This window comes from Zosterops lateralis (genome assembly GCF_965231275.1).
Source record: "Zosterops lateralis genome assembly, chromosome: Z".
Taxonomy (NCBI): Eukaryota; Metazoa; Chordata; class Aves; order Passeriformes; family Zosteropidae; genus Zosterops; species Zosterops lateralis.
The window spans coordinates 59554063-59564964 of NC_139800.1; positions in this window are offsets into that span (position 1 = coordinate 59554063).

A 10902-nucleotide genomic window follows, 5' to 3' on the forward strand; every position below is an offset into this window, starting at 1 on the left:
TGGTAAGTTTTAAGAAATGCATTAGAGGAGACATGTTTTAACTGCCTGTGCCAGCTGGATACAAGGCTATCTTAAGTTGGATGTCTATGCCTCATTTTTCAGAAAAAAGGCAAGGCTCCCCAGAAAAATACATGTCAAATGTTGCAGCAGCCACAGTTGAAGCACTTGAAACACAAAGATAATTAAGAAGTCTTCTATAGTGTAATGTTAAATGGAACTGAGCTGCTGAAGGAAATTTTATTATAACACTGTCTACAATCCCTAAATGACAGAAGGTAAGTTTAGATCAGCAAAGGCCAAGTCACCTAATACATGAAAACTTGCATCTTATATCAGGAAAAAGTTATTTATGAAATGAACAACAGGAACACATCATTGCCATGTGTCCTGTTTATTTCTAGCTTTCTATTATTTGAGAGACCTTTCATTTTTGTAATGTAAAGACTATTAAGAGATTCATTTAAAGCCTAATTTAACACATGAGAGGATACTGAAGAAAAATAGTGGCAAAATCATCAAAGGATGTTCCAAAGAGGAGTCATTAATTTCTATTTTGGCAAGCAGCATATCAGGCTGGAAATTTTCCATTTAGGGGTATAATTCTAAGTCTTCCAACTACTATAGAAGTATATCCCAGCATTTTAAAATGTAGTGATGGGACAAGGGGGACTGGCTTTAAACTGACAGTGGGTAGCTTCAGATTAGATGTTAGGAAAAAAAAAATTATTGTGAGGGTGGTGAGACTAGCACAGGTTGCCCAGAGGAGCTGTGGATATCCCATGCCTGGAGGTGTTCAAGGCCAGGTAGGATGGGGCTCTGAGAACCTCATCTAGTGGAAGGTGTTACTGCCCATGGCAAGGGCTTGAAACAAGAAGACCTTTGAAGTCTTCAGAGAAATCAAAAGTGCCTTCCAACCCAAACCATTCTATGGTGACTTTATGGTTTAGTATAAAAATACAAAAAGTAGGAATGAGCTTTGTAGTACTTTGGGCTTACACAGCTGGCTGCTCAGCTTATTTGAAATAGTTCCATGAACAGTGGAGCTAATGAAGTTTGGCTTCCTGTGGATTTTTCTCACATGATTGTTAGATTAGAAATGCACATTTCTGTTTCTCAAGTGTGTCTGCTTGGGGTGTTTATGGTATCTTTGACCTACACACAAGCAGTGTAATTATAATCAAGAATTTCCACTGATAAATGCATTTGAAACAGGCCAGTGGGTTCTGAATAAGTTGAAAAATTGCTTACCAGCATAGATTCACAGATCCATAAGAATATACATATGGCCGCACTGCAGCACCATATACCTTATTTTTATGTCATTAGAACAAAAGGAAAACAGTTGTATTTGTGGCCGTAGTATGTTTGTTTCACCTGTTTTACCATACCCTAAGGCAGAAAACTATGACTACAAAGGCAGTGAGTGGGTTAATTTCTGTCTACATGTGTGTATGTGTGTGTTTACTAAGTTGCCTCAGGACATAGGTCTGGCCTCAGTTTTCTAAATATTAATCCCTACTCCTAGCCTCTCTATTGAATTTTAAAAATATGACCAAATTATTTTAACTGCATATGAAAGTACATGTTTTTAATATATTGGTTCACACAGCTATGCCGTGCACACAATATTCAAACGTGCATATACATCTATAGGCATAGAAAACTTGTGCTGTCTAAACGTGCTGTTTCAAATGGAGCTCAAAACAGACAAATCAAATATATCACTGCTAGAACGAGACACTCCTCATTTTATCTACTATGTGACATTTCTGAAGTCATTACTGTTCTGTTCAATTAACTTGAAATAGGCTTTCTGATAGCACTTTTTTTCCCCCTAAAAATCAAGTCACTGAGCAGCAAATGCCTTCTTGCAGAGCAGTTTATTGCTAAAAAGGCCAATGCTGCGATTTTATTTAACCACTATTTATTAGAAGAATTTAAAAATATGTCTCTAACAATAGTATTTCCTTTCAAAAAACTGAGTGCTTCGATGCTTTTTTTCTCTGTATTGTGTCTTGAGGTTTCATGTACATTGATTTAATATACAGTAAATTACCTGAAAAACAAAGTCATAACAGCATCATCAGAACATAACTATGTCAGCAATGGGCTAGTGCATGCTGCAGTGTCCCAGAGTGGCATTTGTGTGTAAAAAAATCCTGTCCTGAGTCAACGGGCTAAAAATTGGCTAAGCATTCCAGATGTGTAATGCAAAAAAAAGGAACGTTCTTTGTGTTATAAATGAGGCAGCCGGATTTGAAAAATAAAATTTAAAAAAAAATTATTTTTTGCGTAACAGCAAAACTCAGAAAGCCACGAGAAAAGGACAGCCCCCATCCTGGGATCGAAGCTGAGTGAACGCAGGACAGGCCTCTATTGCACCAGTCCCCCCTCGTTCACAAATCCAGTTTATATACAGTTTATTCTCCCCGAGGCAGGGTTTTGTCCACTTCTGCTCAGATCGCATATTCATGTGTCTTCTTTTGGGATTCCAGTTCTCCTGAATAGTCTTCCCGGGCAGACGAGGGGAGTTGATGGGTTTCCAAGAAACCAGTACGGTTCCAGTCAGTCCTGTCGTTGATGTATATCTGATCTTCATCATCTAGGTGTAACCTAGATTGAGCACCTTTTAATTGTCCATCTCCGTAGGGGCGATTCCTTTCCTTTTGCAAATTCTGTGGTCCCTTCTTGGAGCCGCCTGTCCCCCTACAGATGTAAATCAACTTTCCTGGTACCGGCTTGTGTTTTCTTATTTTTATATTCCTTAATTTCCAGCACAAATTATTTTATACAGGCATTCCCCCACGTTGGTATTAGAGCCAGCAGTAGATGATGACCAGTGGACTGGAATCTGCAGTGAGCTGGGGAAAAGATCTGATGTGCATGTGCAGGAGCTGGACCGCTGAAGGTCTTGCAGATCAAACCCAGAATTTTAAAACTAATCATCTGCTTTTCAGAGAAGCCATGTAGTGGGCAGAGTAACTCTTGTATGTTTGGAGGCTTGGGAGCAAGCTAGCTACCTGTCATGAACATTCCTTAAATGCTAGGGGACAGTGCCATAGGCCTCTACTCAGTGTCTCAGTTCCTTGGGCATTATGTTAAAAAAACCAATCAAACAAGCAAACGAAAGAGTGATTAGAATATTCTTCTCCTTCTACACATCAGAATTTAAAGGCAGCATTTGTAAGACTCAGGACTAGGAATTCTCCAGCCCCTCTTGATACTGGGATCACATTGTTCTCCATTCCTCACAAGAATGATGATTTGTAGAGCTCTGAACCATAGCAGAGGCCCCAAATAGACTGACCATGAGTGGGTGGCGATCAGGTAATTACGTATTCTAGTCCCATGCTGTCAATAGGGAGATAAGGGTCAGAACACAAGTTTTGCCCCCCTTCCTCGCCCCTCTGCTATTCGTCAAGGTCAGTGATGAATTTTTTTTACCTTCCTATGCTGTCAGGGAAAGGAGCAGGTCAGGCTCAATCAGCTTTGTACAGAGGACTGCATACACAGAAAACTAAGCAGCCTCTCATTTTTATTTGTTGTCTCTGTGTGCCTTTCCAACACATAAACAAATCATATGTGCAATCCTTTCTTCAGAAAAATCCCCAAAAGGCTAGCATTGGGAAAACTGTCACACAGTGGGCCCTGAAGATGTTAGCTGTTGTAGTGGAAAGCACAACTACTGTCTAATAAGTGAGAGTTAATAAAATGAAGTGATAAACCAACATGTGAGTTATGAAGATCTTCCTTCACTAATGGGAGTTATCTAGTGTCCCATAGATGCTCATTATGTGTTGTTTATATCCAATAATAAAGTCTTGTGTTCCTTCAGTAGCATTAACTGGAAATGGTGCTCTTTGATGGTAGAATAAAAGCTATCAATGAGTTTTGTTGCCTGTACTTACTTCTCTCTCCATTTTTTTTTCTTGCTCTTCTCTGTGCTTCCTATCAGAATGATATTTATAGGAGCAATTCTTCAAGGAATTTAAAATAAAGTCTTAAAAATATCCTGATACAGGCTTAGTATGAAGACAGGGATGTTAGCAAAACAGGCCAATCTAATTCCCAATGTAAATCCATTTTTTTCAACACAGGATAAATCTGGGTCAAAAATGTCCAAAAGAAATGTAGCCATGATGTAAGGCTCAAATTAAAAAGTGCAACAGAACAAATTATGTGTTGAGTGTTTTCAAGTGTGTCCTTGTGCCTTACTGTGATTCCAACATAGTCCTGGGGTAAAAATGTGAAGAATTCTTCCATTCTTCTGTAATGTGAAGTGTCACAGAGGCAGAGTTAGCATTATGTTTCTGGTATGCTAACGAGAGATCAATTAATTTTATAAACTGTCTTTGGATAAATGATCCTGAAACAATCAGTGTTTTGGTGTTAGCAGGGGCTATAGAGTTTTGAATGCCAGAATCCTTAAATTTTGGGACATATTGGAAAAAGTTGAGTGTTTTCAATTGTGCCCTGTTTTTCCAAAATTAAAAGGAATAATAAATTAAAAATTGGAAAATAGTTATAAAGAAAAAACTCTGCTATAGTGCTCTAAAGTGATTGTCTAACAGCCTACCATACTGTGGGGAACAGGAAGACTCAAACATACTGGAAGCAAACAGGTTTTTATATCCTTAAACATTTCTATCTGTTTTCTAAGGAATTCTGCTGTTTTGAATCATTCTATATTTATTTGAATGTGGGTGTGTTCATGATAGTTCCGTGGTAATTTCACCCAATTACTTCAGACCTTGTTGTCCAGTTCCTAGCTAACCGGCCTGAAAAATACTAAGTTCTTGTAAGTCTGATGAAACTGTGAACTCCCGGGATTGTCGAGAGGTGTGTTAGTTTTGCATGACTTGATTTTCTGATGAGGAGGGAAGAAGCCAGCCATGGAAGTGATTTTTCTGTGGGAAGCTCTAGAAGTTTCGTCCATGCCTGGCAAAGCCAACCGTGGGCTGGCTCTGAAAGTGAACACGCTGCCAAGCCAATTAAAGTAGTTGGTAACACCTCTGTGATGACACAGTTAAGGAGGGGAAAAATGCGCGCAACTCATCTTTCCTCCTCTCCTCCCAGGGCGGCCGCTGGACCACAGAGCCAGGGCTGTCTCAGCACAGTCCACAGACAAAGAACTTGTGCTTGCTTGTCCTCTTTTAACTCGCCGTGCTGAGGGCAGAAGGGCAGGGGCAGCAGCAGCAGCTTCTCCTTCTCGGTGCCCCGCCTGAAGAGAGGCCCTGAATGGAGCAGCACTGTGGCGGCCGCAGGGACCACGTGGCCAACAGTGAGGGCATGGCCAGCCATTCCCTGGCAGAGCCTGGACAGGATCAACCTGTCAGTGCTGCTAAACCCTATAGGAACTGTTTGATTGGTAGAACTTGAGAACAAACAAACCTACGGACACCAATTCTCTCCTGAGTCAGAGAAAAGGAAAAGGTGAAGACACGTGAGGGAACAACATGGTGCCACCAAGGTCGGTGGAAGGAGGGAGGGGCAGGAGGTGTTCCGGGCATTGGAGCTGAGATTCTTCTACAAGCCATGATGAGGACTATAATCCAACAAACAAACTGTTGCCCTGTAATTCATGAAGTGCATGGGGGGATGCAAAGGTCCACTCACAGCCCACGAGAAAAGGTGCTCATGCTGGAGCACACGGATGCTGAAAAGCTGTATTCTAGTGGGAAACTCAGAGAGAGAAGATAAAGAGAAGCCTTGCTTCCAAACCAGAACAACTCATCCTTAAAAAACTATACCCCATGAACTAAAATGACCCATGCCATGTAGTTCAAGAAGACTGTTTTGTCTGTGGGAGAGACTCAAGTTACAGGAGATTGGGCAGGACTGCTTCTTCTGAAAATTAGAACCACCTTGGAAAGTCCATGGAAAAGACCCCAGGACACAGCAGAAGAAAGTCCTCTTCACAAGCAAACTGAAGAAAGATTTTTAGGAGACATAAACAGGCTAAAACTCCCATGTTTTGTCTCTCTGCACTGTTGGTGGGAAGAAAAAAAAGGCTGGGTTGGGGGTGAAGGTGTTCTAAATGTTTATTTTAGCTCCCATTATCCTCTTTTTCTTCTGTTAATAATTTTTTCTTTATACTTTTTTAAGTTTTGAGCCTGTTTTGCCCTTAGAGTGTTTTCTCCTAATCCTTATGTCACCCCATGAGCCTTTCAGTTTTTCTTTCCCCCTCCTCTGCTCAACTGTAGCAGAGGAGAATGAGTGAATAGTTTTCCATGGGTGCCTGGCTTCTAGCCAGTATCACACCCTGACAAGGGAGACTCTATTATTGCTACAAGCAGGGATAGTGCTATAGTGTGAACTTCCCCCTTATTATAATCTATGTCTAAATGCAGGCAAAGTATCAGCTGGCCCACATATGTTATTCAGACAGTAGCAAATCCAAGCACAAGACACAGATATAAAGGAGATCAGGCCTCAATAGTGCCACTGCTAATGTGAAATTTGTACTCGGTCAAGTTTGAGCCTCTTGTTTAGTAGCACCCAGGACAAGAAGGTTGACTGTTTCAAAGTGGTTTTTGACACTGTCTTTGATGCAATAATTGCTGAAGTTTTCTTTAAAAATGTTAAAGACAGGTGGCACCTGGCCTTGTAGATATTCAGAAGTACAGAGAAAGACAGTATATATGTGTTTGTATAAATATACATATATTTCAAAAGTCTTTAGATATATAGATGTGCACATGTCTAAATGTGTGTTCATGTATACTTGTGTATGTCTATATACTATATATGTTAGTATTTACAGAAAACTTGATAAAGTGCTGTTGCCACATTTTCAGTTAACATTCTGAGAATAGTCCTCATTGAGGATTTTATATTTGGACTCCAGTAAATATTGGTGAATTGAATCTTTTAAAAGTTAGCCACTTAAGTGACCAAAAAATGGTTTTACCCAAATTATTTTATCTATCTCTTGGGCAAATACTGGTCTTCGGGCAGGGGGACTGCATCAGGCAAGTCCTTCCCTTCCCTTCCCTTCCCTTCCCTTCCCTTCCCTTCCCTTCCCTTCCCTTCCCTTCCCTTCCCTTCCCTTCCCTTCCCTTCCCTTCCCTTCCCTTCCCTTCCCTTCCCTTCCCTTCCCTTCCCTTCCCTTCCCTTCCCAGAACTTCCCAGAACTTCCCTTCCCTTCCCTTCCCAGAACTTCCCTTCCCAGAACTTCCCTTCCCTTCCCAGAACTTCCCTTCCCTTCCCAGAACTTCCCAGAACTTCCCTTCCCTTCCCAGAACTTCCTTTCCCAGAACTTCCCTTCCCTTCCCAGAACTTCCCAGAATTTCTCTTCCCAGAATTTCCCTTCCTGGAACTTCCCTCCCCTCCTGAAGTAATTATTGATACAAATGAAACAGTAGCCCTGGGAATTTTATCATAATCTTTTGTGAGTGGCTCAATCACTAAATTCCCTCTAGTTAAACTCCCGCCTTCTTTCTTCATCTGTCATACTCAATCACCATTTTGGTATAAAATTAAAATATTAATTTTCTGTAAGAAAATGGATACAACCAGCTGCCTGGATGTAACACAATACAGGAGAAGTGAAGGTGACATGCTGCCCTTTCAATATGTCTATTCAATATTTACTGTCAACTTCAACTAACATTTATATGATATTAATATTTTAAAACAAACTCATTACTACACCTAAGTACTTACTTGAGTAAATATGCTACAGTCAGCTCCACTGTCCCATATTCCTTTAAATACTAGTGATTTGTCTGTACAAGAAAAAGCAGAAAATGAAGATATAATGGAAAATGAAATTGTTTTGATAGCTCTGATTTGACACATTGTTTCTTCGTATCAAGAGTTGATCCTCTTTGTTTATCATCAGAGTATCTTTATTATTGCCTTAGTGGTCAGAATTGGTACTTTTAAAATTATGATAATTTTACAGTTATTATGTGATCATTTTACAGTTTTTATTTGAATTTCAAATAACGCATTTTGGTGTGCAAGTTGGATAAATTCAAAACAGTAGAGATTATCAGCCGGAACAGTGAGATAGTTCAAAGAATATGTAAGGATAGTGTCTGTATTTTCAAAGTGAACTTGGTAGTCAGTATAAAGATGGAATTATAAATCCTAAAGATTATAATGTGTACCTAAACCAGCTTTATGTTTTGGCATGTATTTTTTCTTCTTTTCTTGTTCAGGGCTGAATTGTTTTTTTGGCTAGCTGAGAGATGGGATGGCAGCTGACTTCTTAAATTTAGCTCGAAGATTACGCTTCACTTCAGTTCAATAACCTGTGTTGACCAAAACTGTGACTTTTACCATGGAATATGTTACTGTTATCTAGAACGAGTGTGTTTAGCACGTGTCACTGAGACATTCAACATTAGGCCATCTTCATATATTAATTATTTGTGTGTGTGTTGTTTTGTTTGTTTGTTTGCTTTTGTGTTTTAGCTATATTGCTAGTTATTTGCTTCCCTGTTTGTTTGTTTAGCTCATACTGAATGGACATCCAAACTCCTAAAGCCTGTGATATGTAACAGAGTATGAGAACATAGTGACCTTTTTGTTGTAAACCTCACCTACACAAGGTGGCTCTGAGGGGTACGGAGTGTACAAACATGGAGCCTTATTAAAATAGGTTGGTTAACAAGAGATATTCAGGTAACCATTTTGAGGACAGTCACTGATCATAAGCAGGCTCTTGATATATTTTTGCGAGTTTTCTATGGCTATGAACATCTGCCACCCCTCAGCGAAAAAGGAATACATGGCCTTTATTGTGGGACAAGTCAGAAATCCTTAGCTGATACTATAAAAAGCAGGGAATGCCTATTTCTGTGCTGGTCAGGAGGGATTGGGAGCTGAGTCAATCTGCAAGGAGCCTACCGAGCCCACCAAGAGACTTGTGGAGATGAATGTAAGGTAGCTTTTGGAGTTTCTAAGAGAGGAGGAATTTATTTTGTTTGCAATCTGTTTACTAGTCCTGGAAAGATGTTAGCCAAACAGCTCTCAGGTTATATTGAGTAAAGCTGCCTGTGTATCTGCTCAAATGGATTTAGGAGGTTGCTGCTGGCAGGGGACTCCCTTGCTGAAAAGACACACTCATGCACCGTTGTTTCCTCTGACTGGACATGGTTAAAGCCTTTATGCCGTATTCTTCAAAACTGCAAGTTATGGAGCTACTGCTCTGTGAACTCACAGAGCAGAAAAATGTGGGTCACTCTATTTTTTTAAGTTTCAAAAGTTAATGTGTCATTTTGGTTACATGTACACGTCATGTATCATTCCCCCAACTCCAAATTGCCAAAGACCATCAGTTGCAAATAAAGGAAATGCTTTTAATAGAAGGAGGAAAAGTTGCATTAGAATAGGACTGATGAAACATTACTGCTATTTTTACAAGGTTCTAGTTAGTTTATAAGAAGGTTACTGAGAAATCAAGTAACCTTTAATTCAAATCTGATGTCCTCACCTGGGAAGAAACACAGAAAACACCATAAAATTAATAGAGCCAGAGATGGGTATCATTACTGGAAGGGAAATAATCACTCATTCTGTTCTCAAAGTATATAGGAAAATTGAAGTATGGACAGACTTCTGTTTGAGAGGATGTCTTTAGGGGTTCTCTCTTGCCTAACTGCACCTGTACAAAAGAGAGCCAAAAGATCTCCCTGCAAAGGGGAGGGAAAAAAGCCCAAATAAACAAAAACCAAACCAAGAAAAACCAAACCAACCAACCAATCAAATAAAACCCCCACAAAACCCTAAGGTAAAAGGGATTTTGGAGTGAAACAGAATTTTAAATGTTAAGACTCCTCAGGAGATAGCTGCAGCACCTGGGGGATGCAGAGCATCTCCCCTGAGCCTACCAGGATCTTGCAGTAGCCATGACAAGTTGAGCAGCCTTCCCAGTCCAGGGCTGGGGGGGACAGCTGCCTCATCCCATTTAGAGGGGACACAATCTGAAAGCTGGCCCCAGGTGTATTGATTTGCAGGATTCAACCCTGTTACGGATGGACAGAGCTAGTTTTTCTCCTGCAGCATGAGTTGCACTGGTGTTTAAAGGCTCGTGTAGCAGGGAAGGGTTGGACGGTCTTGGGTGAGGAATCAAAATAGAACAGCACAGAAAACAGATTACTGAAACATGGCAATAATCTTATTTACGAGTCATCAGGATGTGATAGTTCCTGAGGGTCCAGAACGCCCCTTTTGGGTATTCCTGAAGGAGATAGGCTGGGAGGTGTAAGTGTTTTGCCAGGCAAACATTTTCGTTGAAGATGCTCTGTGTCGGCCAAGGTTAAATCGTGCTGAATTCATACAGGAAAAGAGTAGATATTGTGAGCAAATCGACTGTCACACACAATGTGCCAAGTTCTGATTTGCTTTTAGGAAAATATCTGTTAATCCTGTTACAGGAAGGGGAGAGGATGAGGCGCGAGTGGCTGCGGACCAGCTGTCGGGTTGCAGCCACTGTGGAAATACAGGATTTTGAGGTCGGATTTACTTGTCGCACTTTGGCCCTGCCCGCACCTCCTAAAACCTGTGAACAGAGTAGGCAGAAGGGGTGAGGTGTAGAGGGAAGAGGGAAAGGACAATCTGATGTTTCCTTTCACATACTTTGCAGAGGTGTTTTGGTTTTGCCCTATGTCCCGTCCGAGGGTGATCTTGAAGTTCTGTCTCAGGCCCAGGCTGCTGTGCTCCCATCCTCTTCTTCCTCTGCCTAGAGGGGAGGAAGCGGCGCAGCTCCTGCTGCCTGAAACTCTGGTTCTCCAGAACCAAATGGTGCCTGTGACAAGTTTTTGGCCTCTGGGAGGTGCTACTCAGGCTGCTCACCTCTTTGCCATGCCCAAGGGGATTTGCTCTTGTGGGAAAGGTTTGTTGGGTTTTTTTTTTCCTCCAGTTTTGCATTTATAGTACTCTGTGTGTTATATT